General features: G+C 38.6%; 1 protein-coding gene across 2 annotated transcripts in view; it reads left to right on the top strand.

Annotated features, from left to right (window-relative positions):
* Positions 1-4,843: 4,843 nt before the first annotated feature.
* The window catches only part of ECT2 (epithelial cell transforming 2), an 81,079-nt gene continuing 58,741 nt past the window's right edge, over positions 4,844-27,181 (top strand). The window contains exon 1 of one of the 2 annotated variants that reach the window (XM_055569033.1): positions 4,844-4,979. The gene's annotated coding sequence lies outside the window, so the exon portion shown is untranslated. Of the gene's footprint in view, positions 4,986-27,181 lie in introns of both variants that reach the window. The other variant, XM_055569034.1, reaches the window with a different exon arrangement.

The following is a 27,181-nucleotide window of genomic DNA, read 5'->3' as shown; positions in this document are numbered from 1 at the left end:
CCCATCTACAGGTCTATACCACCGCATTTCTGGAATTAATGAATGCACATGATAAAAACATATGCTGACCCTGATATACATATACATTTGCCTATTTTTTCCAAGACACAAATAAACACAATGCTGAGGCATCTCTGAGAATTTATAGAATTTCAGAATAGAGTTATAAAAGGCAGTGAGGGGTATGAGGAAGAGCACTGACATCTAGTTCTAGGTAATTATTAACCAATCATGTGATCTTGGGCTTCTTTGATCTAGGTTCCCCCCTCTGTAAATGTAGGGTTGTGTTCATAACAATAGCTATTATTTCTTGACCACATACTTTTGCTAGTCACTGCTGAAGGAGTGATAAGCAAAATTACTACCTCAGGCTAGGAGAGAAGATAAGAGAGGTTAAGTAAATTGCTTAGAGTTTCATGTATTATGGACTTTGATACATAGTTACCAAAGTTTTACTCCTTAACCTTCATTAGGTGATCTCTTATGTTCTTTCAGCTATACCCCTCTAAATAAATATGTATTCTTTTTTAAATCAAGAACTGAAAGGAAGATGTAAGTTGACTTTCACAAGCAACACTATGCATTTTTAAACAGCCTAAGGTATTTTTAGGTTCTTGTTAGGCTTAACATCCTGTTAACTCCTGTTGAAACTGACTAAGAAAAAGAGTCAAGAGACTTAGCTGCCAAGGGAAGAATCTGTGATTAGTGGTGAACATGTTTAGAACAGCATAGTGCTAAGGCAGAGACCCTGGGGTAGGGTCTGCACCAGCAGTGAGGAAACACTAAGCACATGGTGGCAGGAGCTGAGCTATGGAATAGAATTAAAATTCCTGTGGTTATAGAACAGCAGGAACAGGACTGGCAACTGCAGAGAGGTCCCAGCAGCATCAGCAGCAGCATCAGAAACAACTGTGGAGTATTTTTATGTACCAGACCATGTTCTAACTATTTTATGTACATTATTTTATTTAATCTTTTTTGGTTAATATAGTTCTACTTTTACTATGGATAAATGAATATATTTATAAAAATAGTCTCATACAATATTAAATTTTTGTCACCTGCTTTTATAATTTCACATACTTGAATACCTTCCCCTGTCTTTGAAAACAGAGTTTTTCAAATTGTCTGTGAAGGACCAGGGTCTTTCCCAATCCTTTCAGACCAATATGTTGTTAAGTGACTCTGCTCATGCTCTTGAACATCACAGCAATGTTAACCTGGTATTAAAGTTTATAAATGCTTACTCATAATTCCTGTATTTATCTCACTGTGAATTGATAACAGTTTATTGACTGGTTCTAATATACAGATCACACTTTAGGTAGCACTGTTTTGAAGCCCCTAAAATTATTGCATAGTATGAGGGAAAACCAATTTGATAACCAATCCTGTTGGGTGGGGATATAAGAAAGCACTGTTCCTCAGCAATCACTCCACTGAGTGGCTCTACTAATTTTATTGCTTTGAGAAACAAGGCCTTTGTTGTGAATATACTACACCTTTGTAATAAAATCAACTCCCTATAGCATGATACCAATTACAAAAACTTGTATTTCAACTTAATCAGTTAGCAGTTAAGTCTTCAGTTTGGTTTACCCTACCTCTGACATTTGCCTTCGTTTTTACTGCCATCATCCTGTTGGAGACCATAGAATCCTGATTCCTGGACTATTTTAAAGGCCGTCTTAATTGTCTCCTTGCCACCAGCATCTTTTCTCTTTTTCTTCATTTGAAAAATGAAGTGAGCACAGACTGATTTTAAGGTGTTCTCTAGTTTTAATAGGCCATCATTTATCCCCTGCAGTTCTTTACCAACACTGGCTTTGTTTCTGCCCAAAATAGCATATCCTAAATTTTCCATTAGAGTTTTTGCTACAAACATAATTTTGAAAGGAAGTACAACCTGGAGATCAGCAACTGAGATTTGAAACCAGGCTGAATATACTGACAATTGAGAAACTGTACCTTGGCTACTCTGCATTGATGTTTTCTGCTCTTTAATTTGGCACTACAGTACTCAAGGTAATTAATATTTCTGTAGTTCTAGGAAGGTAACCTCTAAGGGTAATGAAAAATAATAAGAATCATATAGAAATAATGAAAAACATAAACTTAAATCCAGAGTATTAGTACTTTTTAATTGCTTGAAATATAAAAGTAGTAATAAGTTTTATAATCAATATAATCTGTTTTTTAGTTTGATAAATGTATATATAATATTTAAGAAGATCTGATATTTGGAATGTGAGGTCAAGTGGGTCTTAGGAAGCATCACTATGAACAAAGCTAGTGGAGGTGATAGAATTCCAGTTGATCTATTTCAAATCCTAAAAGATGATGCTGTGAAAGTGCTGCACTCAATATGTCAGCAAATTTGGAAAACTCAGCAGTGGCTACAGGACTAGAAAAGATCAGTTTTCACTCCAATCCCAAAGAAAGGCAATGCCAAAGAATGCTCAAACTACCACACAATTGCACTCATCTCACATGCTAGTAAAGTAATGCTCAAAATTCTCCAAGCCAGGCTTCAGCAATACATGAACTATGAACTTCCAGATGTTCAAGCTGGATTTAGAAAAGGCAGAGGAACCACAGATCAAATTGCCAACATCCGCTGGATCATGGAAAAAGTAGAGAGTTCCAGAGAAACACCTACTTCTGCTTTATTGACTATGCCAAAGCCTTTGACTGTGTGGATCACAATAAACTGTGGAAAATTCTGAAGGAGATGGGAATACCAGACCACCTGACCTGCCTCTTGAGAAACCTGTATGCAGGTCAGGAAGCAACAGTTAGAACTGGACATGGAACATCAGACTGGTTCCAAATAGGAAAAGGAGTACGTCAAAGCTGTATATTGTCGCCCTGCTTACTTAACTTATATGCCGAGTACATCATGAGAAATGCTGGGCTGGATGAAGCACAAGCTGGAATCAAGAATGCCGGGAGAAATATCAGCAACCTCAGATATGCAGATGACACCACCCTTATAGCAGAAAGTGAAGAAGAACTAAAGAGCCTCTTGATGAAAGTCAAAGAGGAGAGTGAAAAAGTTGGCTTAAAGCTCAACATTCAGAAAACTAAGATCATGGCATCCAGTCCCATCACTTCATGGCAAATAGATGGGGAAACAGTGGAAACAGTGGCTAACTTTATTTTTGGGGGCTCCAAAATCACTGCAGATGGTGATTGCAGCCGTGAAATTAAAAGACGTTTACTCCTCTTAAGGAAAGTTATGACCCCCTAGATAGCATATTCAAAAGCAGAGACATTACTTTGCCAACAAAGGTCCGTCTAGTCAAGGCTATGGTTTTTCCAGTGGTCATGTATGGATGTGAGAGTTGGGCTGTGAAGAAAACTGAGTGTCAAAGAATTGATGCTTTTGAACTGTGGTGTTGGAAAAGACTCTTGAGAGTCCCTTCGACTGCAAGGAGATCCAACAAGTCCATCCTGAAGGAGATCAGTCCTGGGTGTTCATTGGAAGGACTGATGTTGAAGCTGAAACTCTAATACTTTGGCCGCCTGATGTGGAGAGCTGACTCATTGGAAAAGACCCTGATGCTGGGAGGGATTGGGGGCAGAAGGAGAAGGGGATGACAGAGGATGAGATGGTTGGATGGTATTACCGACTCAATGGATATGGGTCCGGGGGTTGGTGACGGACAGGGAGGCCTGGCGTGCTGCGGTTCATGGGGTCACCAAGAGTCGGACACAACTGAGCAACTGAATGGAACTGAACTGATATATCAGATATGATTTTTAACTAATATATATGAAAGTTCAATTATATGCTTCAATGTTTAAGTAATAATTAATGTTTAAATTTAATTTGTTTTGATTTAGTATATCATAATGATTCATGTTTAAATAATTAGTGCAGTAAGTTAGCATTGAACAAAGTACCTATAGGAGTGAGAGTTCCTTTCTATAAAAAGCTCCATAATGTTGAAGATCCCATCAGCACTCCCACCATTGCCCTTAAGGAAGTAGGCCATTTTGTGTTTCAAAAGATTGGAAGGAAGAAGGAGAAGACAGAGATCAGTTCCCTGAGGTGAAGATGTATTCAAGTCTGGCTTTGGTGGCATTTTTCCTGAAATATGATGGAGGCAGTCCTGAGAGTGAGGAAGATCTCAGACCCATGCAGCTCCCCAGGAGACTGAAGAAATGGGGCAGCTGCTGAATAGGAGCAGTTTGGAGAGGACTGGGGATTGAAACCAGGTGTCTTGATTTGTAGAATAGATGATACTCTTTTTCAAGCATGGTATTAAAAGAGTAGGTGTACTTCCCTGGTGGCTCAGTGGTAAAGAATCCGCCTGCCAATGCAGAAGACTTAAGAGATGCAAGATATATCCCTGGGTGGGGAAGAGCCCCTACAAGAAGGAAATGGCAACCCACTCCAGTATTCTTGCCTGGAAAATTCCATGGACAGGGGAGCCTGGCAGGCTAACATCCATTGCGTTGCAAAGAGTCAGACATGTTTTAGCAATTAAACAACCACATGAAAAAGGTAGAAGTGACTGCCTGTAAATAATTTATGCAGGCATCAATAATTAACATCCCAGAGGTGATCAAAGGATTTGGACTGAAGACCCAAGTCCTTTCCCCCAAATTTTCTGATGTTGTATATGATGACCCAGATTGTTTATGATCCTAGAGAGAGGTGAAGCCTGTCTGCCTTACATGAATTCTCCTATATAATCAGCTAAACTTCCCACCAATTCTGTTGAGTAGAAAGCTTAGGCAGGCGTCCCTAATTAAGAACAATAAAGAAAATGATGTTTTTTTTTGAACCCAGGATTGTGAAGCAGATTTACATCTTTTACAAATATAGTGGAGCCCAGTGTACTCTGACTCAGCCTGAACTGTTAATATTTAAGACCTACTGAAAAGGAAGACCACTGTGGGATTACTGGTTCCTGACAGAGTGTGTCCACATTTTGAGAGGAGATACAGAAAAAGACCACCAAGTGAAACAGGTAGAGGTAAAGACCAATAATGTGATGTGAGCCAAAGATGATAAACTAGAACCTAGTCCTTTATTCCTATGGTCTAGGAAACAAAGCCTATCCTTAAATCAACTTCTTTTGGTTCAAGAAAAGGAACTGTGCCACAGTAAGAGAACTTTTTTGTGTTTTGAGGTCTAAAGTACAGTCTGGAAATCAAGTCAGACCTTGCTTAAGACAGTAACAAAGTCTGTTTTACTAGAAATTCTTTTCCCTATAATAATCTTTTGATAATCAAACATAATTTGGTTTTTCTTTAGAAAACTAAGATAGTAAATATATTCATTACAGTTCTAACAAGATAATGTAGTAGACTAACAGACTGAAAACTCATCTATATTTGTTTTGAGATTTATACTATTACTTGTAAAGTTTATGGATAAATGAGTTAATATATAATTAAATATTATTAAAACTTAAGTTCATAAATATATAAATTGTGATTTCTACCTTAAGGTATTTCCAGAGTCTCCAGGAAATGGGCCTTTTAACTTATGTTCCTTATTTTTAAAGCATGAGAAGATATTTGTACTTGTTATTTGGGATAGAGTTGGTAAAAGACCCTGAATATTCATGGGAAAGGGCCAGGATGTATACTATTGGTAGCAGGAAGTCAAAGGTTTGGTAAGGAAAATGGCACAATTAGGACTGTTTTGTTTTCCCAAGTTTTAAATTATAAAAGTAATCCAGGTTTACAATTTTAAAAAATCAAACAGTACAGGAGTGCTGTCTAAAAATATTTACTATATGATAAGATATCGGCTTTTAATTTCACATTGGTGTTCCCAAGAGCAGTGATTTAATATACACCAATTCTGTGGTCAGTCACATTCATGCAAAAAAAGAAAAGAAAATAGAGAAAGGATTCTAATTAGGAAAATGAAACAATGTAATTTGAAAATACTGATAAACATTTCAAGTCTATGATATTATACATAATAGCTCCATTTAATCTTCAAAAAGAGAAACATGCAAAATGTTAATAAAAAATTAAAGGAAATTATGCTTAATGAAGGAGAAAATAGCCTAATATTTTAATAGGCTCTATAAAATAAGTTCAACCGTGTGTGAAAGAGTAGGCAAAAATAATGAGAGACAAAACATTAGTGTTTGATTTTTTTTTCATGTCTGTGACTGTATCAAGCATCATAACTTTCATGCTAGTATGCATTAGGAAAACATTTTTTATTTATATATATTAATGTAAAATTACCTATTATGGATGGTGAGCATGCAATTTTGCCTTGTGAACTCCAGCTGTAAGTAAAGGAAAGCACTGTGATCAAATGGAGGTTGTCAAAACAGAGCTCACTAAACTCTGAGCTCAGTGGTAGCAAAGGCCACACCACCAAGTTGTTTGACAGTTTTATCCTCAGTGCCTAGCACAGTGTCCAGTGTATAATAAGTACCTAAAAAAATTGTCAAATACATAGTAATAGTAATGTCTAACATTGATTGCTTTCTATGTGTTATTACTCTAAGCACTGACATCATTTTATACAAATCTTGAAAAAAAAAACTCACAGACTACTTCATGAATTAGTTTATTCACTATAGGGCAAAGGTTAAGAACTTCCGGAATTACCCAAATGCCTGAATTTTAGGTTTCCTGTGATTTACCTTTGTTGTCCAAAATATGGAATTTCTTTTCCTGTGAGTGGCTCTCTGGTCTTTAGCATCTTGAAAGTGAAAGTGAAGTCGGTCAGTTGTGTCCAACTCTTTTCGACCCATGGACTGTAGCCCGCCAAGCTCCTCTGTCCATGGGATTCTCTAGGCAAGAATACTGGAGTGGGTTGCCATTTCCTTCTCCCGGGGATCTTCCTGACCCAGGGATTGAACCCAGGTCTCCCACATTGCAGGCAGACGCTTTAACCTCTGCGCCACCAGGGAAGCCCTTAAATACAAGAATACAGTCTCTCAGAAAACCTCCTATAGAGACACAGAACTTCAGATCCAAGTATTAACATCAAAGATTTCAAAGGGAGGAAAGGAAGCCAGGTTGAAAGAAGAAGGGGGAGGAGGCGGGAAAGTGGGGGAAAGGGGTGGCCTTACAGACATCTCCTGCCACCTACAGATACCTAGGTGTTATGGGACTTTTCCCTGGGCCTCCAGAGAAGGGAGGACTGGAACTTGGCCCTACCAGAAATCAGAGCAGACCAGAACCAGAATTCGAGTTCCCTGCCAAGAGGAGGTGATCAGTCTCCAATTCTCAGCTCAGGCTGAGGGTCCTTCGACCAGATTCCTGCGTCCAGGACCGGGGGACTAGAAAAATGGGGAAGGATAGGAAGGGTTAAGGAGAGGAAAGAGAGAGGGAAGGGGAGAGAGGTCAATAAAGTCTCTTGTTCCTTACCTGTCAGGGCACTCTGGCCAGTTGTCTGCGTCAGGAGGAGACCAGGGACAAAAGGGTCCCAGTTGCGGCCACTGGGTCTGTCCATTGGCAGGCAAGCTGGCCCCTGAGTACCCCAAATGGTCAGGATGTCAGTCTCAGTGAAGAAGAGTCCCCACCACAGTCACCATTTGTTGCAGGAAGGAGGACCCCTTCCAGGGCCCGAAACTGGGCTCTTGTCTAACACTCGGAAATGAATTGTCCAAGGAGACACATGTGCTGACAAAGCAAGAGATTTTATTGGGAAAGGGCACCTGAGTGGAGAGCAGTAGGGTAAGGGTAATGCTTGCTAGAATTTCAGGAGCAAAGTCATTGTCTGTTTAAAACTTCTTGAGTCCCAGTGCCTTTGAGTTCATATCCCATAAATTGTGAATTCCTGCACTGGGTGATTCTTTTGTTCTGTTTCTGCTCCAGAACTTATATATCACAACCATAGGAAAAAAGAGAACTGGCAAATTCATAAGGGCAATTTACATGGATAAAAAAAATATAAATTTGAGGAACAAACAAAGAAAAACTTGCAAGGATCTAAAAAATCTGATTTTCTTATTTTGGAATGCCTCTTTAAAAGATAAGATATTTTAAAAGACTATAACCATAATACCATTATCACACACATGAAAATAATTCCCTAATATTATCAAATATCTAATCTGCATTCATATTTCATTGCTATCCCTTTATTTTAAATACATTTTTATTGAATCTTTTCCTCAAAATTTTATTGTGAACATTTTCATACAGCCAAGTCGAAATAATTTTACAGTGAACACCTATTTTCAGACCATCTAGATGATACCATTAATGCTTTACTATTTCTGGTTTTATCATATATCTATATATATACATTAGTTCATCTGTTTTTTTTTTTTTGTTTACACATTTTAACGTAAACTACAGGACTATTCTGGTGGTGCAGAGGTTAAGATACCTTCCAATGCAGGGGACATGTGTTTGATCCCTGGTCATGGAACTAGGATCCCACATGCCTTTGGGCAACTGGGCCCTCACAGCCACTTGAGAGCCCAAGCTACAATAAAGATCCCATGTGCCACAACTAAAACATGCTGCGGTCAAATAAATAAGTTCAGTTCAGTTGCTCAGTTGTGTCCGACTCTTTGTGACCCCATGAACTGCAGCACACCAGGCCTCCCTGTCCATCAATTCCCGGAGTCTACCTAAACCCATGTCCATCGAGTCAGTGATGCCATCCAACCATCTCATCCTCTGTCATCCCCTTCTCCCCCTGCCCTCAATCTTTCCCAGCATCAGGGTCTTTTCCAATGAGTCAGCTCTTCGCATCAGGTGGCCAAAGTATTGGAGTTTCAGCTTCAACATCAGTCCTTCCAATGAACACGCAGGACTGATCTCCTTTAGCATGGACTAGTTGGATCTCCTTGCAGTCCATGGGACTCTCAAGAGTCTTCTCCAACACCACAGTTCAAAAGCATCAATTCTTTAGTGCTCAGCTTTCTTTATAGTCCAACTCGCACATCCATACATGACCACTGGAAAAACCGTAGCCTTGACTAGACAGACCTTTGTTGGGAAAGTAATGTCTCTGCTTTTGAATATGCTATCTAGGTTGGTCATAACTTTCCTTCCAAGGAGTAAGCATATTTTAATTTCATGGCTGCAGTGACCATTTGCAGTGATTTTGGAGCCCAGAAAAACAAAGTCAGCCACTGTTTCCACTGTTTTCCCATCTATTTGCCATGAAGTGATGGGACCAGATGCCATGATCTTAGTTTTCTGAATGTTAAGCTTTAAGCCAACTTTTTCACTATAAATAAGTACATTAAAAAAAAAAGTGAATTATTGACATCAGTACAAATGAACAAATCTCAAGTATATATTGAGTTTAACAAACATATCTGAAACTCAAACTGCTATCAAGATACAGAATATTGTCACTGCCATCATGCCCCTCCCCAATTATTCCCTATCTCCATACCCTAATGGAGAAGGCAATGGCATCCCACTCCAGTACTCTTGCCTGGAAAATCCCATGGATGGAGGAGCCTGGTGGGCTGCAGTCCATGGGGTTGTGAAGAGTCGGACACGACTGAGTGACTTCACTTTCATTTTTCACTTTCATGCATTGGAGTAGGAAATGGCAACCCATTCCAGTGTTCTTGCCTGGAGAACCCCAGGGACTGGGGAGTCTGGTGGGGTGCTGTCTATGGGGTCACATGGAGTCGGACATGACTGAAGTGACTTAGCAGCAGCAGCAGCAGCCATTCCCTAAGAGATAACCACTGTTCTGATTTTTTTTCCCAGAACATATTAGATTTTACTGTTCTTAAACCTTATATAAAGAGCCTTCTTCTGTGTGAGGCTTTTTTACACTCATCATAATGATTTTGAGTGTCAGATATCCATATTGTTGTGGGATTCAGCAAGTCATTCCTTTTTACCTACTGAATAATATTACCTTGTATGAATATACCACAGTTTGTTTATACAGTCTCTGATGGACACCTGGGTTGTTTCCAGTTTGGGGACATTATGAATAAAGCTATGAAAAATCTTATACAAATCTTTTATTGTGTTCAGATGTACTGATTTTTCCTAAGTATTAATGTCATAGGGTAGGCACATACTTAATTTGGTAGAAAACTGTCAGATCTTTTTCCAAAGAGCTTGGAGCTTTTTATATCCACCAATAATGGTTGGTGTGATTTTCTCACATCATCACCAAAATTTGGTATTATCAGTCTTTTTTATTTCAGTTCAGTTCAGTCACTCAGTCATGTCCAACTCTTTGCGACCACATGTACTGCAGCACGCCAGGCTTCCCTGGCCACCACCAACTCCTGGAGCTTGCTCAAACTCATGTCCATTGAGTTGGTGATGCCATCCAACAATCCATCTCTCAGATCTAATCCCTTAAATCTATTTCTTTCTTCCACTGTATAATCGTAAGGGATTTGATTTAGTTTAAACCTGAATGGTCTAGTGGTTTTCTCTACTTTCTTCAATTTAAGTCTGAATTTAGCAATAAGGAGTTCATCATCTGAGCCACAGTCAGCTCCTGGTCTTGATTTTGCTAACTGTATAGAGCTTCTTCATCTTTGTCTACGAAGAATATAATCAACCTGATTTTAGTACTGACCATCTGGTGATGTCCATGTCTAGAATCTTGTGTTGTTGGAAGATGTTTGCTATGACTAATGTGTTCCCTTGGCAAAATTCTGTTAGCCTTTGCCCTGCTTCATTTTGTACTCCAAGGCCAAACTTGCTTGTTACTCCAGGTAACTTTTGACTTCCTACTTTTGCATCCCAGTCCCCTATGATGAAAAGGACATCTTTTTTTGGTGTTAGTTCTAGAAGGTCTTGTAGGTCATCACAGAACCATTCAACTTCAGCTTCTTCGGCATTAGTGGTTGTGGCATAGTCTTGGATTACTGTTATACTGAATGGTCTGCTTTGTAAATGAACAGAGATCATTCTGTTGTTTTTGAGATTGCACCCAAGTACTGTATTTTGGACTCTTGTTGACTATGAGGGCTACTCCATTTTTCTAAGGGATTCTTGACCACAGTAGTAGATATAATAATGGTCATCTGAATTAAATTTGCCCATTCTGATCCATTTTAGTTCACTGATCCCTAAAATGTCGATGTTCACTTTCACCATCTCCTGTTTGACCACTTCTAATTTACCTTGATTCATGGACCTAACATTCCAGGTTTCTATGCAAATATTGTTCTTTACAGCATTGGACTTTACTTCCATAACTAGTCACATCTACAACTGGGTATTGTTTTTGCTTTGGCTCCATCTCTTTATTCTTTCTGGAGTTATTTCTCCACTCTTCTCCAGTAGCATATTGGGCACCTACCGACCTGGGGAGTTCATCTTTCAGTGTCATATCTTTTTGCCTATTTTAATACTTTCCATGGGGTTCTCAAGGCAAGAATACTAAGTGGTTTGCCATTCCCTTCTCCAGTGGACCATGTTTTGTCAGAACTCTCCACCATGACCTGTCTGTCTTGGGTGGCTCTACACAGTGTGGCTCATAATTTCATTGAGTTAGCCAAGGCTGTGATCCTTGGTTAGTATGGTTAGTTTTCTGTGACTGTGGTTTTCATTCTGTCTGACCTCTGATGGATAAGGATAAGAGGCTTGTGGAAGTTTCCTGATGGGAGAGAGAGACTGTGGGGGAATCTGGGTCTTTTTTATTTATCAGTCTTTTTACATTCTAATAAGTGTATAGTGTTATTTCATTTTGATGTTTATTTGCATATCTCTGATGACTAATGACATGGAGCACTTTTTTTTTATGTGCATCTTGGTCATTACCATTAGTTTGCATCCTTTTGTGAAGTGTCTGTTTAAGTCTTCCAGATTTAGATCTATCATTTATTACTTTTTTTTTTTGATTGTCAGTTTTTTGTTCTTTCTTTCCCCTTTTCCTGCCTCCTTCTGGTTTAAATGTTTTTGAATTTTGTTGTTTTAGTTGCTCAGTCGTGTCTGACTTACTGTGCAACCCCATGGACTGTAGCCCACGAGGCTGCTCTGTCCATGGGATTTCCCAATTTTTCTTTACCTCTTTGCATTTATGCCTCTTTGAATTCTTAATTTAGTGTTTTTTCTAGGGATTACATTATATAGTCAACTTTCATACTCTACTTCACATAACATGTGCTATGGTCTCAATGTTTGCATCCTTGCAAAATTCATATGTAAAAATCTCAATGCCCAATGTAATAGTGTTAGAATGTAGGGCCTCTGGAAGGTGCTTATGTCATGGGGGTGAAGCCCTCATGAATGGGATTGTTTTTCTTAAAAAAGAGACTGCAGAGAGATCTCTTACCCCTTCTACCATGTGAGGATACAGTCAGAAATCAGAGGTCTGCAACCTGGAAGAAGGTCTTCACCAGAACCTCACCATGCTGTAACCCAGATTTTGGACTTTCAGCCTACAGAGCTGTGAGCAATAAATTACTGCCATTTATATACCACCCAGTCTCTGTTATTTTTGTTCTAACAGCCTAAACAGATTAAAACAACATGTGCAAACTTTGCAACCATATGAGTTCATTTACCATCTCCTGTCTTTCTTTTTTAAAATATAATTTATTTTTAGTTGTACTGGGTCTTCATTGCTGTGTGTATTTTTGTTGTTTGGTGTCTCAGTCGTGTCCAACACTTTGTGACCCCATGGACTGCAGCACACAAGGCCTCCCTGTCCATCACCATCTCCCAGAGCTTGCTCAAACTCATGTCCATTGAGTTGGTGATACCATCCAACCATCTCACTCTCTGTCATCCCCTTCTCCTCCTGACTTCTATCTTTCCCAGCATCATGGTCTTTTCAAATGAGTCAGCTCTTAGCATCAGTTAGCCAAAGTATTGGAGTTTCAGCTTCGGCATCAGTTCTTCCAAAGAATATTCAGGACTGATTTCCTTTAGGATGGACTGGTTTATCTCTTTGCAGTCCAAGGAACTCTCAAGAGTCTTCTCCACCACCACAGTTCAAAAGCATCAATTCTTTGGCATTCAGCCTTCTTTATGGTCCAAATCTCACATATATACATACATGATTACTGGTAAAACCATAGCTTTGACTAAACACACCTTGTCGGCAGAGTAATCATCTCTGCTTTTTAATACGCCGTGCGTGAGCTTTCTCTAGTTGTGGACAGTGGGGGCTACCCTTTATTGTGGTGTGCAGGCTTCTCATTGGTCTTCTCTTGTTGAGGAGCATAAGCTCTAGGTGCATCAGCTTCAGCAGTTGTGGTGCGCAGGCTTAGTTGTTCTGTGCCATGTGGAATCTTCCCAGACCATGAATCAAATCTGAGTCCTCTGCTTTGGCAGGAAGATCATTATCTACCCTACCACCAAGAAAGTCCACTATCTCCTGCCTTAACTTATGCTGTAGTTGTTATATGTATATTTCATTTCTATTTCACCCCCATAGAAAAGGCTATAATTTTTGTTTTATGCAGTTATATGTGTTTTAAAGAAATCAATAGATTTCAATTACATTTACTCAATTATCTACCATTTCTTAAAGTTCTTCATTTCCTCCTGAGGATTAAAGTTTCCAGGTAGAATCATCAGCCTGAAAAACTTTCTTTAGCATTTCTTGTAATGTCAGTGTGCTAGCAATTAATTCTTAGTTTTCCTTTATTTGAAAATGTCTTTATTTTGCCTTCATTCTGGGAGGATATTTTCACTGGATATAGAATTTGGGTACTAACTAAAAAAACTAAAACTAAAAACTACTAAGTCTTTTCTTTCAGTATTTGTTTAATGTTGTACCACTGGTCTCCTGGTCTCCACAGTTTCTAATGAGAAGTCAGTATTATTTGCAAATTGTTGTCCTCTTATTTGTAATGTGTCTTTTTTCCCCCATGGCTGCTTTTAAGATGTTGCCTTTTCTTTGGATTTCAACAATTTGACCATGATTTGCAAGCATTCTTTGTATTTATCTTAATTCGTCTTGAAATAGAAACTTTTTCTTCTGGCAAAAGCTATGTCTTTTGCCAAATTTGAGAACATTTTGGTCATTGTTTCTTAAAATTATTTTCCCCCTTTTTCTCTATTCTTCTGGGATTTCAATTATATATTATACTTTCCCACAGGTTCCAAAAGCTCTCATTGTTTATCCAAAAATTTTCTCTTTGTTCTTACAACTGGATACTTTTTATTGATTTATTTTCAAGTTGACTGACTCCATTATATTATTAAGCTCATCCTTCTCCTTAGTGCAGTAGGGGTAATCTACTATTTAGCCCATTATTATTATTATTAATCATAATCTACTATTTAGCCCACCCCATTAATTTTTTAGTTTAGGTATTTTATTTTCCTTGCCAAAATTTTCATTTGGTTCTTTTTAAAAGTCATGTTTATTAAAATATTACTCAGTACAGTAAAATTCATGACTTTTGGCAAAGATGTACATTTGTGTAACTACTACCAAATCAAGACATGAGTACTTCCATCCATCATCCCAGAGTTCTCATGTGCCGTTTTGCAGTAGACCAACTCCTACCCCTTCGCCCTGTCAACCATTGATATATTTTTTGTCCCTTTATCGTTGTCTTTTTCAGAATGCCACATCAATGGAGTCATACAACATATTTTTTTGTTTCTGTTTGTTTTTTTTTTCCACTTAATATCATGCTTGTAAAAGTCATCCATTTTGTTGCATATAAACTGCTGATTATTTTCCCAGGTTTTGTATTTCCTTTTTATGCATTCACTAATGATATACACTTGGGTTTTTTCCAGTTTTTAGCGATTTTGAATAAAATTTCCTCAAAGTCTCCTCCCATGCACATCTTTTGGATTACTTCAGGTTGAGTTTTTCCATATGTGTGTGTATATGTAGCATTCTGCCTGCAATTCAGACAGAAGTCACCAAAAGGTCTTTAACTCACCAAAGGTAAATATCTGTATCTGTTAGGATATTTTATATATAGCGCTCAGTTGAGATATATATTTAGCAAAATTATTTTTAAGTTGAAACAACACAGTAAATAATATAAGGTTGCTTGGATGTTGCCTCCTATATAAATCTATTGTATTCTTACACTTGTTATAATTTTAACTATTAAATCATAAAGGTCTAATTGTTTCACAGCCAGTTTGGGATGAGGTTCATTTATTCCAGTTATGCTGTATATGAAAGTGAAAGTCACTCACTTGTGTCTGATTCTTTGTGACCCCATGGACTGTAGTCTGCCAGGCTCCTCTTCCCATGGAATTCTCTGGGCAAGAATGCTAGAATGGGTAGCCGTTCCCTTCTCCAGGGGATCTTCCCAACCCAGGGATCAAACCCAGGCCTCCCACATTGCAAGTGAATTCTTTACCGTCTGAGCCACCAGGAAGCCCTATGGTGTATATAGTTTGAATGATATATAAATTGTTCCTCCTCTTGACCACTCCTTCCCATCTCAGTATTTTGCAAGATTTAATTAGTTGCACATCTGGTGCCACTTACTTGCTACAGTTGTTATAATTTGATGGCAAACCCACTCCTTATCATTGAAGGAGAGAGAAAAGATGTGTGTCTGATTAGTCCCAAGATTTTTTTGAGCTGTGCCATGCATGATTCTCTCTGCTTAGGCAACTCCATCTTGGGATTTTTTTGGTCTTACAATTTTTATCACTCTATAGAGAAGAGGCTAGTGATGAGTACTAGTCTTTTTTTAAGATTATTTAAAAAATCTATTATTATTTGACTGGGCTGGGTCTTAGTTGTGATATGCGGGACCTTTAATTTCAGCATTTGGGCTCTTAGTTGTGCCAGCATGCAGGATCTAGTTCCCTGACCAGGGATTGAAACTGGGTCCCCTGCATTGTGAGTGCAGAGTTTTATATGCTGGACCACCAGGAAAGTCCCCAATACTAATCTTAAATACAGTTTTATTTTTTTCTGTCCACAAGTAAATTAATGTCTGCTCTTAAATATCTACTCACACTTTCTTGGGGGAAAAAATCAAGTATCAGTACTAACAGATGTTGCATGCAAATTGTTAGCAAGTCATGACTACAACTCAGATGATTAAGAATTTTGTAACAGAAAGTTCTGTTATGTTTTAATTTTTACATGCAATTATGATAATTAGCACATTGTAAGAATATAAATCTTTGCTTTTTAAAGTTTATTTTTTACTATTTCTTTATCACCATTGGCTTCATTATGTAAATACTAAATATTGAATAAATTAAATGTCAATTTTTTAATTACCATAGTTCATGTTTCTAGTGGGACCTTCAGGTGTTTAGAGATTTTTTGGGGGGTTAACATTCAATGCAAAAGTACTAGACAGTGTATAACTCCAGAGTTGAATTTTAAGATTCCCTAATATGCATACTATCTTTTTATCTGAAGTAATAAATAAGCTATAATCTTGAGAGTGGGAAGAAAAAAAAAAGACTCTCAAGACTCTCATACATAAGAATGGTATTACTGGGTCTTTTGGCAATTGTGTTCAACTTTGTAAGAAACATCCATACCAGCAATGTATAAGAGGTCGTATTACTGCACATCCTCACTGGAACTTGGTACCAAATCTATCTTTAAGTAAAAAAGGATTTAATTTACTTTGCAAATTCACAGAATCAGAATAATGGTTAGCCTTGAGAAATGGGCAGAAGCTAGAGAGCTCCAGAGATATAGGCAGTGGAAACATAAGCCAAGATTACTGTACCCAAAGAATCTGCTCTGCACACTGTTGAAGCTATTAGAATATATGATCCTTAACCCTTTCCACATGTTTGTATGTGTGTGTTAGTCTCTCAGTTGTGTCCAACTCTTTGCGACCCCACAGACTGTAGCTCACCCATTTCTCTGTTCATGGAATTCTCTAGGCAAGAATACTGGAGTGGGTAGCCATTTCCTTCTCCAGCAGATCTTCCCGATTCAGGGATCTAACCCAAGTCTTCTGCATTGCAGGCAGATTCTTTACCATCTGAGCCACAAGGGAAGCCCTTCCATATCTTTAGCACATGCTAAAAATTCAAAGTCCTCTGAGAAAGCATAAGATTGACTGAGCTCTAATCATGGGAAGAGGATGGCTCCATTCAACTTTATGGTAACAGACAAACATTACCTCCCATTAAAACCATATTCCATGAGGAATTCCTTGAAAGAGAAATCACTGTTTTTAGGAAGGAAGGGTTTAACAGCCAGGAAAACAACTGTCCACTAAAACACTCATGATAGAAAAATTGAAAAGTACAAAAAAAAAAAAAAAAAAAGGAAAGGAGAGAAATAAATAATCTCCCTAAATGCAACAGTCAAGATACAAATACTAACAACATTTTGTATATTTCATTTATGTTAATTTTTTTCTAGGCATGGGATTTATATATAGTTGCATTATGCACTTGAATATCACAACACTATCTCATCTTTAAAATATTTTCCAATGCATTTCTATTATTTCTTACATGTAATTTTCCCTCTATTATTAAGCCCACAGGGCTGCTTATGCTAAATGTTTATGCCAACTGAGGCCAAATATCCACAATTTTTTGATGGCATAGGTTCCATTTTTATTTCAACTGAATTGCAATTACATTTTTTACATTCATTTAAATATCAGCAACAAAAGATTTCTAAGTATAATCAAAGTATTCAAATTGTTGTCGTAGTAAATACTACCCTACAGAGATGGAGTTACTGTCAAAACTAAAATGAAGACAGAATCACTTTGGGATAACTTGGATGTTTACAAGTCAGTTGATAGTATGGAAGAGGCAATTTATAAGTATTAGTGTATAATGTATGAAAGTGTAGATTGCAGGAAAATTGAATTTTTGACATGGATAATTGCCTATGTTAATAAACAATGGCACATTTTATCTGATCAGTTTCATACAATTAATATTAACTCTCATCCATTCATAGCTGGACTAAATATGGTATAAAAATTATTCTATTCTTTGGTAATTTACTCAACTGTCAATTAAAAAAATAAATTATTTTATCCTTTTGTAAATTTATTAATTGTGGAAATATGCTGCTTAATTTTTCCTGAAAAATTGTCACAAATATGAATTAAAGTAAAAATAATATAAACCTCTTTTAGGGGAGTGGTCACTCACCTATGATCATTCACCTAGAGCCAGATGTCCTGGAATGTGAAGTCAAGTGGGCCTTAGGAAGCATCACTATGAACGAAGCTAGTGGAGGTGATGAAATTCCAGTTGAGCTATTTCAAGATGATGTTGTGAAAGTGCTAAACTCAATATGCCAGCAAATTTGGAAAACTCAGCAGTGGCCACAGGACTGGAAAAGATCAGTTTTCACTCCAATCCCAAAGAAAGGCAATGCCAAAGAATGCTCAAACTACCACACAATTGCACTCAATGGCAACCCACTCCAGTACTCTTGCTTGGAAAATCCCATGGACTGAGGAGCCTGGTAGGCTGCAGTCCATGGGGTCGCTAAGAGTCAGACACGACTGAGAGATTTCACTTTCACTTTTCACTGTCATGCATTGCAGAAGGAAATGGCAACCCACTCCAGTGTTCTTGCCTGGAGAATCCCAGGGACGGGGGAGCCTGGTGGGCTGCCATCTATGGGGTTGCACAGAGTCGGATACGACTGAAGCGACTTAGCAGCAGCAGCAGCACATGCTAGTAAAGTAATGCTCAAAATTCTTTAAGCCAGGCTTCAACAGTACATGAACCATGAACTTCCAGATGTTCAAGCTGGATTTAGAAAAGGCAGAGAAACCAGAGATCAAATTGCCAATATCTGTTGGATCGCTGAAAAAGCAAGAGAGTTCCAGAAAAACATCTGCTTTATTGACTGTGCCAAAGCCTTTGACTGTGTGGATCACAATAAACTCTGGAAAATTCTGAAAGAGATGGGAATACCAGACCACCTGACCTGCCTCTTGAGAAACCTGTATGCAGGTCAGGAAGCAACAGTTAGAACTGGACATGGAACAACAGACTGGCTCCAAAAAGGAAAAGGAGTACGTCAAGGCTGTATATTGTCACCCTGCTTATTTAACTTACATGCAGAGTACATCATGAGAAATGCTGGGCTGGATGAAGCACAAGCTGGAATCAAGATTGCCTGGAGAAATATCAGTAACCTCAGATATGCAGATGACACCACCCTTATGGCAGAAAGTGAAGAACTAAAGAGCCTCTTGATGAAAGTGAAAGAGGAGAGTGAAAAAGTTGGCTTAAAACTCAACATTCAGAAAACTAAGATCATGGCATCCAGTCCCATCACTTCATGGCAAACAGGTGGGGAAACAGTGGAAATAGGGACAGACTTTATTTTTTGGGCTCCAAAATCACTGCAGATGGTGATTGCAGCCATGAAATTAAGACTCTTGCTCCTTAGAAGAAAAGCTATGACCAACCTAGACAGCATATTAAAAAGCAGAGACATTACTTAGCCAACAAAGGTTCGTCTAGTCAAAGCTATGGTTTTTCCAGTAGTCGTGTGGATGTGAGAGTTGGAATATAAAGAAAGCTGAGCGCAGAAGAATTGCTGCTTTTGAACTGTGGTGTTGGAGGAGACTCTTGAGAGTCCCTTGGACTGAAAGATCCAACCAGTCTATCCTAAAGGAAATCAGTCCTGAATATTCATTGGAAGGATTGATGCTGAAGCTGAAACTCCAATACTTTGGCCACCTGATGCGAGAACTGACTCATTTGAAAAGACCCTGATGCTGGGAAAGATTGAAGGTGGGAGGAGAAGGGGATGACAGAGGATGAGATTGTTGGATGGCATCACTGACTTAATGGTCATGAGTTTGAGTAAACTCTGGGAGTTGGTCAGAAAGGCCTGGTGTGCTGTAGTTCATGGGGTTGCAAAGAACTGGACACGACTGAGTGACTGAACTGAACTGAACTGGAATAAAATTAATAGAAAGCTTTTTTAGGGGAGTGGTCTAGTGGTTAGGATTTTGAGCTTTCACTGCTGTGGCTTGGGTTCAATCCCTCATCAGGGAACTGAGATCCTTCAAGTTGCATGGCCAAAATAAAGAAAAGAAACCCTTTTTGTTAGTTTTAGAAAAGGTATCACTGATCTTATAATAAAAATAATTCAATCATTAATTCATTTACTTGTTATTTCAACAAATATTTAATTGAGTGTCTTCTATGTGCTAAGCACATGGATAAAATGTTGAACAAAAAGACATTTTCCCTTTGGAGTAGGTTAGATCCTAGAGGAGACAGACATAAATCCAATAATCACATCTTTGGTAAGTATCACAAAAGAGACAGTCATGGTGCTGGGTGCTGTATAATGGGGCTTCTGATGGTGTGGGTAGTGAGAAAAGACCTTCCAGGGAATAGTAAGTGAACAAATGCTAAAAGGGTGAGTAGAAGTCACCTACTCTAAATTAAAAGAATGAGGATTAAAGGAATTGGTAGAGAGTAGAGTAGATGCAAAAATCCTTGAGAAGAAAGGTGGGAATAGAACTCAAGAGGAAGAAAGTGATCATGGAAATAAGTAGAGGTCAGGTCAGTAGTAGTAGTAGCCCTAGTAGGATTGAAGGGTTTTAAGGAGATAGTGATCTGATAAGTTTAGATTTGCATAATGTCACTCTGAATGCAGACTGGATAATTAATTAGAGGAAGGCAGTATGGATTCTTGGAGATCAATTACAATGCTATTCATGCAATAACTTTTGAGAACATCCTATGTGCCAGGAACCGTTGCTAGGTGCTACAGATCAATACATTGGTGAACATGACTAACAAGGCTCTTATGGGACTGAAAGCATCTTAATGTATTCAAAAATAAAATATATAAGCAGTATGAATAAAGATATTGGTACTTTTAAGTTTGGGCTAGCCAGGTGGCTCAGTGGTAAAGAATCCACCTGCCAGTGCTGGAGACGCAGATTTGATCCATGGGTGGGGAAGATCCCCTGGAGTAGGAAATGGCAACCCACTCCAGTACTCTTGCTTGGGAAATCCCATGGACAGAGGAGTGTGGTGAGCTATAATCCATAGGGTCACAAAAGAGTTAGACACAACTTAGCGACTAAACAACAACTTTTAAGTTTAATGTGAAATATAAATTAGTATTATTAGTATCTTTAATTTAATAAAAGACAAAATAGCTTAATAGAAATAAAATTTCTGATATTGGTTTTGGCATTAACTAGTTACCTGACCTTGGTAAAGGAATATAAGCTTTATGTTGTGGGCCTTTGTAATATTCATTTGTAAAAGAAAGAATGAGACTAGTGAACTGAGATTTCTTTTTCCACTAAAATTTTACTAATCAAATTACATAATTGAAAAAATTGCCTCATCATATTTAGAAACCTCTTGCTTCATCAAGGAAAGCTAATTCTATTTGTTCAAGTGAAATTTTAAGTGGTAAATTTGTAAAGTCTTGCAAATTTATTCAAGTGATTTATAGCCTAATGATTCATAAAAATAAAGCAATGATTCATATCCTAATTACTGACTATTGAAGTATATAAAATAACTTCTTCTGTATCACAGTGATTATAATTTCTAAAGCTTGTTTCACAGGCAGAGATGACAGGTTAGAAGATGCTATATTAAAACCAACTTGGAAATATGACATTTTAATTGGAAAATGTTAATGACTGTACTTCAGGAAAGTACAGAATTCCATGGCTACTCATTAAAGATTTTGAAACAAAAATCTTAAATGATAAATTCTTAGAGAAAATGAATCTTTGTATCTGTACCTGGTGTGTCTTTATATATAGCTTATTCAGCAATATGTGAACCGTGAACTTCCTGATGTTCAAGCTGGTTTTAAAAAAGGCAGAGGAACCAGAGATCAAATTGCCAACATCTGCTGGATCATGGAAAAAGCAAGCGAGTTCCAGAAAAACATCTATTTCTGCTTTATTGACTATGCCAAAGCCTTTGACTGTGTGGATCACAATAAACTCTGGAAAATTCTGAAAGAGATGGGAATACCAGACCACCTGACCTGCCTCTTGAGAAACCTGTATGCAGGTCAGGAAACAACAGTTAGAACTGGACATGGAACAACAGACTGGTTCCAAATAGGAAAAGGAGTATGTCAAGGCTGTATATTGTCACCCTGCTTATTTAACTTATATGCAGAGTACATCATGAGAAACGCTGGGCTGGATAAAGCACAAGCTGGAATCAAGATTGCCGGGAGAAATAGCAATAACCTCAGATATGCAGATGACACCACCCTTATGGCAGAAAGTGAAGAGGAACTCAAAAGCCTCTTGATGAAAGTGAAAGAGGAGAGTGAAAAAGTTGGCTTAAAGCTCAACATTCAGAAAATGAAGATCATGGCATCTGGTCCCATCACTTCATGGGAAATAGATGGGGAAACAGTGGAAACAGTGTCAGACTCAATTTTTGGGGGCTCCAAAATCACTACAGATGGTGACTGCAGCCATGAAATTAAAAGACGATTACTCCTTGGAAGGAAAGTTATGTCCAACCTAGATAGCATATTCAAAAGCAGAGACATTACTTTGCCAACAAAGGTCCATCTAGTCAAGGCTATGGTTTTTCCTGTGGTCATGTATGGATGTGAGAGTTGGACTGTGAAGAAGGCTGAGCACCAAAGAATTGATGCTTTTGAACTGTGGTGTTGGAGGAGAGTCTTGAGAGTCCCTTGGACTGTAAGGAGATCCAACCAGTCCATTCTGAAGGAGATCAGCCCTGGGATTTCTTTGGAAGGAACGATGCTAAAGCTGAAACTCTAGTACATTGGCCACCTCATGTGAAGAGTTGACTCATTGGAAAAGACTCTGATGCTGGGAGGGATTGGGGGCAGGAGGAGAAGGGGATGACAGAGGGTGAGATGGCTGGATGGCATCACTGACTCGATGGACGTGAGTCTGAGTGAATTCTGGGAGTTGGTGATGGACAGGGAGGCCTGGCATGCTGTGATTCATGGGGTCTCAAAGAGTCGGACATGACTGAACAACTGAACTGAACTGAACTGAACTGATGTATGTCATAAATGCTTTGAGTGGAAAAGTATGACAATACGGGAGAAAAACAATTACGTGAGTTCTGTGTGTCATTACAATATCTAGTTATGGTAAAACATTTAATTGTATAATGAAATATTGAAATTTACTATAAAATAGTATTATTGGTTGATGACATTTCATACTTAAAAATAAAACCTAGAAATTGTAACATATTTCATCACACCTTTAGGTAATAGAAACAAAGTCCATCACAACCAATATTGCCCATTTATTGCAACAAATTTAATAATTCTTTTAGATATACTAGTTCTTATTAGCAGATCAGAGCAAACCACAAAGCTATGAGAAATCTTGTTTATTCTGATTTGAAGAGTGATGGCATGGGCAATGTGCGTATTTGTGATGTGTGTGTTGGGGGGTAGAGGGTGGAGAAAGACATTCCATAATTCTAAACTAATTTTTCTAACTCCCCATTCTCTGCTGCCCTGAAGGAGTACTGATGAAAAAAGAAGATGGAGATGGGCAGGGGAGGGAGTAAGGAAAGAAAGAAACTATACACAAAGAGGAGGGGATAAACTGAAGTAAAAACGTATAAGATTAGAGTCAGGAAAGATGGTCCAGTGTGTCACTCAATTCAGAGATGGAGGTAGGGAAGTTGATCCTCCAAAGGAAGAATTTCAGTAGTTCTATCTTCTACATTTCATTTCCCTACCTCAGAAATTATCTTATTGCTTGATGAAAATGTCACACATTTTAATATACTAAGTACTTGAATTTAATTCAATTTCTGCAGTATTTTTTGTTTGAAACGTGTTCATTAAGCATCTTAGGAGTTGTAATTTTTTAAATGGTCTATTCTTTCAAGGAAGTTCTCATTTTGATCTATCTATCCTGTACTGTAAACAGTTTTGTCCCTTTGATATATGCATTCAATAACTACATTTCCAGTGAAGGTACCTGAAGGAAGAGACTCACATTTCACATAAAAAATCTTGGCTGGGACCTGCCTTGGAAGGGGACAGAAGCCTGGCCAAGGCCAGCAGCAAGATGGCCTTATCTTCCAGACAAGAGGAGATATCATGAGCATTGCAAGCTTTCCCTTAGAAGAGAGATCAGGTTTGGTGTGGAAGAAGGACTGTCCTCTTTCTGGTAGGAAAAGAACATGATGAAGGTCTTTGCTACAACAAGCTTGGTCTGGTAGGTGGCAGGATTTGTGGCTGGGGAAACGATGGGGCAAAGGGAACAGAAACATAGGAGCCTTGCTCCAGTGGTCAGAGTTGAGAAGGTAGTGTAGGAAACATCAGTCCCATCAGGTAATTATAGGGCCGCAGCTGAGTTAACTGTAGTGGTAATAGCAGCAGCAGCAGCAGCAGTCAGAGTAGCAGTAAAAATAACAGTAACAGTTAACACCTATTGAATGTTTATTATATGCTTTGTTGTTGTTGTTTAGTTCCTAAGACTATGTTTTAATTATACATATCAAATTTTAATCCTCACAACAACAGTAATGAGGTTAAGTGCCCTTTAATAAAAACTCAAACTGAGGCATAGAAAGTTTAGTTATTTGCCTGCAGTTATGTGCCTAGGAGATGAAAAGGATGTCACAAGGTTAGGAAATATTAGAACATCATAGTGCCTGTATATTTGCTAGTCAAACTGCCATATATCCCTTAAAAGGAATCAAATAATAGGGATTTCTCTGGCAGTCTAGTGGTTAAGACACTGTACTTCCAATACAAGGGGTATGGGTTCAGTCCCTGGCTGGGGAACTAAGATCCCACATGTTGTGCAGCCAAAAAAATCAAGTATAACTTTTCATAGGCTATCATACAATTTGTGTGGTGATACATTGTAGGAAATCAGTAAATTTGTGTACAAAGCCTAACAGGAAGCAATACACAGAGGAAACAGGTTGCTTTCTTCACTGTGTCTATGCTCAGTTGTGTTTGACTCTTTCCTCACTAGGTTAATATCTTTTCAGTCTGAAGGCTTTCTGGAATGCTGGGCACACCCTAGTTTAAACACAAAAGTACATTCCACAGTGAAATAGCTGTGTGCCTGTGTGTGTGAAAGATGATGCTGTGAAAGTGCTGTACTCAGTATGTCAGCAAATTTGGAAAACTCAGCAGTGGCCACAGGACTGGAAAAGGTCAGTTTTCATTCCAATCCCAAAGAAAGGCAATGCCAAAGAATGCTCAAACTACCACACAATTGCACTCATCTCACACGCTAGTAAAGTAATGCTCAAAATTCTCCAAGCCAGGCTTCAGCAATACGTGAACTGTGAACTTCCTGATCTTCAAGCTGGTTTTAGAAAAGGCAGAGGAACCAGAGATCAAATTGCCATCTGCTGGATCATGGAAAAAGCAAGAGAGCTCCAGAAAAACATCTATTTCTGCTTTATTGACTATGCCAAAGCCTTTGACTGTGTGGATCACAATAAACTCTGGAAAATTCTGAAAGAGATGGGAATACCAGACCACCTGATCTGCCTCTTGAGAAATCTGTATGCAGGTCAGGAAGCAACAGTTAGAACTGGACATGAAACAATAGACTGGTTCCAAATAGGAAAAGGAGTACATCAAGGCTGTATATTGTCACCCTGTTTATTTAACCTATATGCAGAGTACATCATGAGAAACGCTAGACTGGAAGAAGCACAAGCTGGAATCAAGATTGCTGGGAGAAATAGCAATAACCTCAGATATGCAGATGACACCACCCTTATGGCAGAAAGTGAAGAAGATCTAAAGAGCCTCTTGATGAAAGTGAAAGAGGAGAGTGAAAAAGTTGGCTTAAAGCTCAACATTCAGAAAACGAAGATCATGGCATCTGGTCCCATCACTTCATGGCAAATAGATGGGGAAACAGTGGAAACAGTGTCAGACTTTATTTTTCTGGGCTCCAAAATGACTGCAGATGGTGACTGCAGCCATGAAATTAAAAGATGCTTACTCCTTGGAAGGAAAGTTATGACCAACCTAGATAGCATATTCAAAAGCAGAGACATTACTTTGCCAACAAAGGTCCATCTAGTCAAGGCTATGGTTTTTCCTGTGGTCATGTATGGATGTGAGAGTTGGACTGTGAAGAAGGCTGAGCGCTGAAGAATTGATGCTTTTGAACTGTGGTGTTGGAGAAGACTCTGACAGTCCCTTGGACTGCAAGGATATCCAACCAGTCCATTCTGAAGGAGATCAGCCCTGGGATTTCTTTGGAAGGAATGATGCTAAAGCTGAAACTGCAGTACTTTGGCCACCTCATGTGAAGAGTTGACTCGTTGGAAAAGACTCTGATGCTGGGAGGGATTGGGGGCAGGAGGAGAAGGGGACGACAGAGGATGAGATGGCTAGATGGCATCACTGACTCGATGGACCTGAGTCTGGGTGAACTCCGGGAGTTGGTGATGGACAGGGAGGCCTGGCGTACTTCGATTCATGGAGTGGCAAAGAGTCGGACATGACTGAGCGACTGATCTGATCTGATCTGTTTTTCCACACCTGTGTAAACACAGAAGCACATTCCACAGTGAAATAATTGTGTGTGTGTGTATGTGAAATTTCAGTGACTGTTTTTCTTTGCTTTTGCCGTAACCTTCACGGGCATGCTCAAATGGAGCCCAACTCCGCGACCCCAAGGACTATAGCCCCCCAAGTTCCTCTGTCTATGGGATTCTCTAGGGTTGCCATTTCCTTCTCCAGGGAATCTTCTGGACTGCAGATTGGACATGTGTCTCCTGTGTCTCCTACACTGCAGGCGGAGGCTTTACCACTGAGCCCCCAAGTAAGTCCTTGCTGTAATGGTTATTATGGCATTAAGTGGAGGGCTGAAGGTAAATATTCTTCAGTTATGAAGAAGGAAACCAGTAATTACCACACTGTTTCACTCATTTTGTGGAATGCATTCCATGCTTTTCAGGCATTCTAAAGTGGCCTGACAAAATTAGGAAAAATTCTAAATACTGAGGATCTGTTTGAGATGTTAGGAAGTGTTCCATTACAAAGTATATTTTCCTTCTCTTGTCCAAATTTAATATTCTAGCAACGGATTCTCCTTTCTGCCTTTATTTAACCAGCAAATAGGTTGAAACTATGTGAAACTCACCTTTGGGAGGTGTGTTTTTTTAAGGGACTGTGGCACAGAGCATTGTATTTATTAACAGAAAACAAAGAAAATAAGATGTTCATTATAGCAATAGGAATTATAGGAAAAATGATAAACTTGGCTAGACGTCAGAGGAAAGCAGCAAAAGACCTCGAGGAAGAGAGGGTGCAGCAAGAAACAATTTACTTTGGCTTCAGAAAATTCTAGAATCTCGTGCCATAGTTTTACATTTGTTCAAATTCAAGTTTATTTATTTTAAAAAGTGCTAGAAACAC

The sequence above is a fragment of the Bubalus kerabau genome, chromosome 2 (assembly GCF_029407905.1).
Source record: "Bubalus kerabau isolate K-KA32 ecotype Philippines breed swamp buffalo chromosome 2, PCC_UOA_SB_1v2, whole genome shotgun sequence".
NCBI lineage: Eukaryota > Metazoa > Chordata > Mammalia > Artiodactyla > Bovidae > Bubalus > Bubalus kerabau.
Note: the sequence above shows the minus strand (reverse complement) of the source record. Positions and strands in the feature narration are given on the sequence as shown.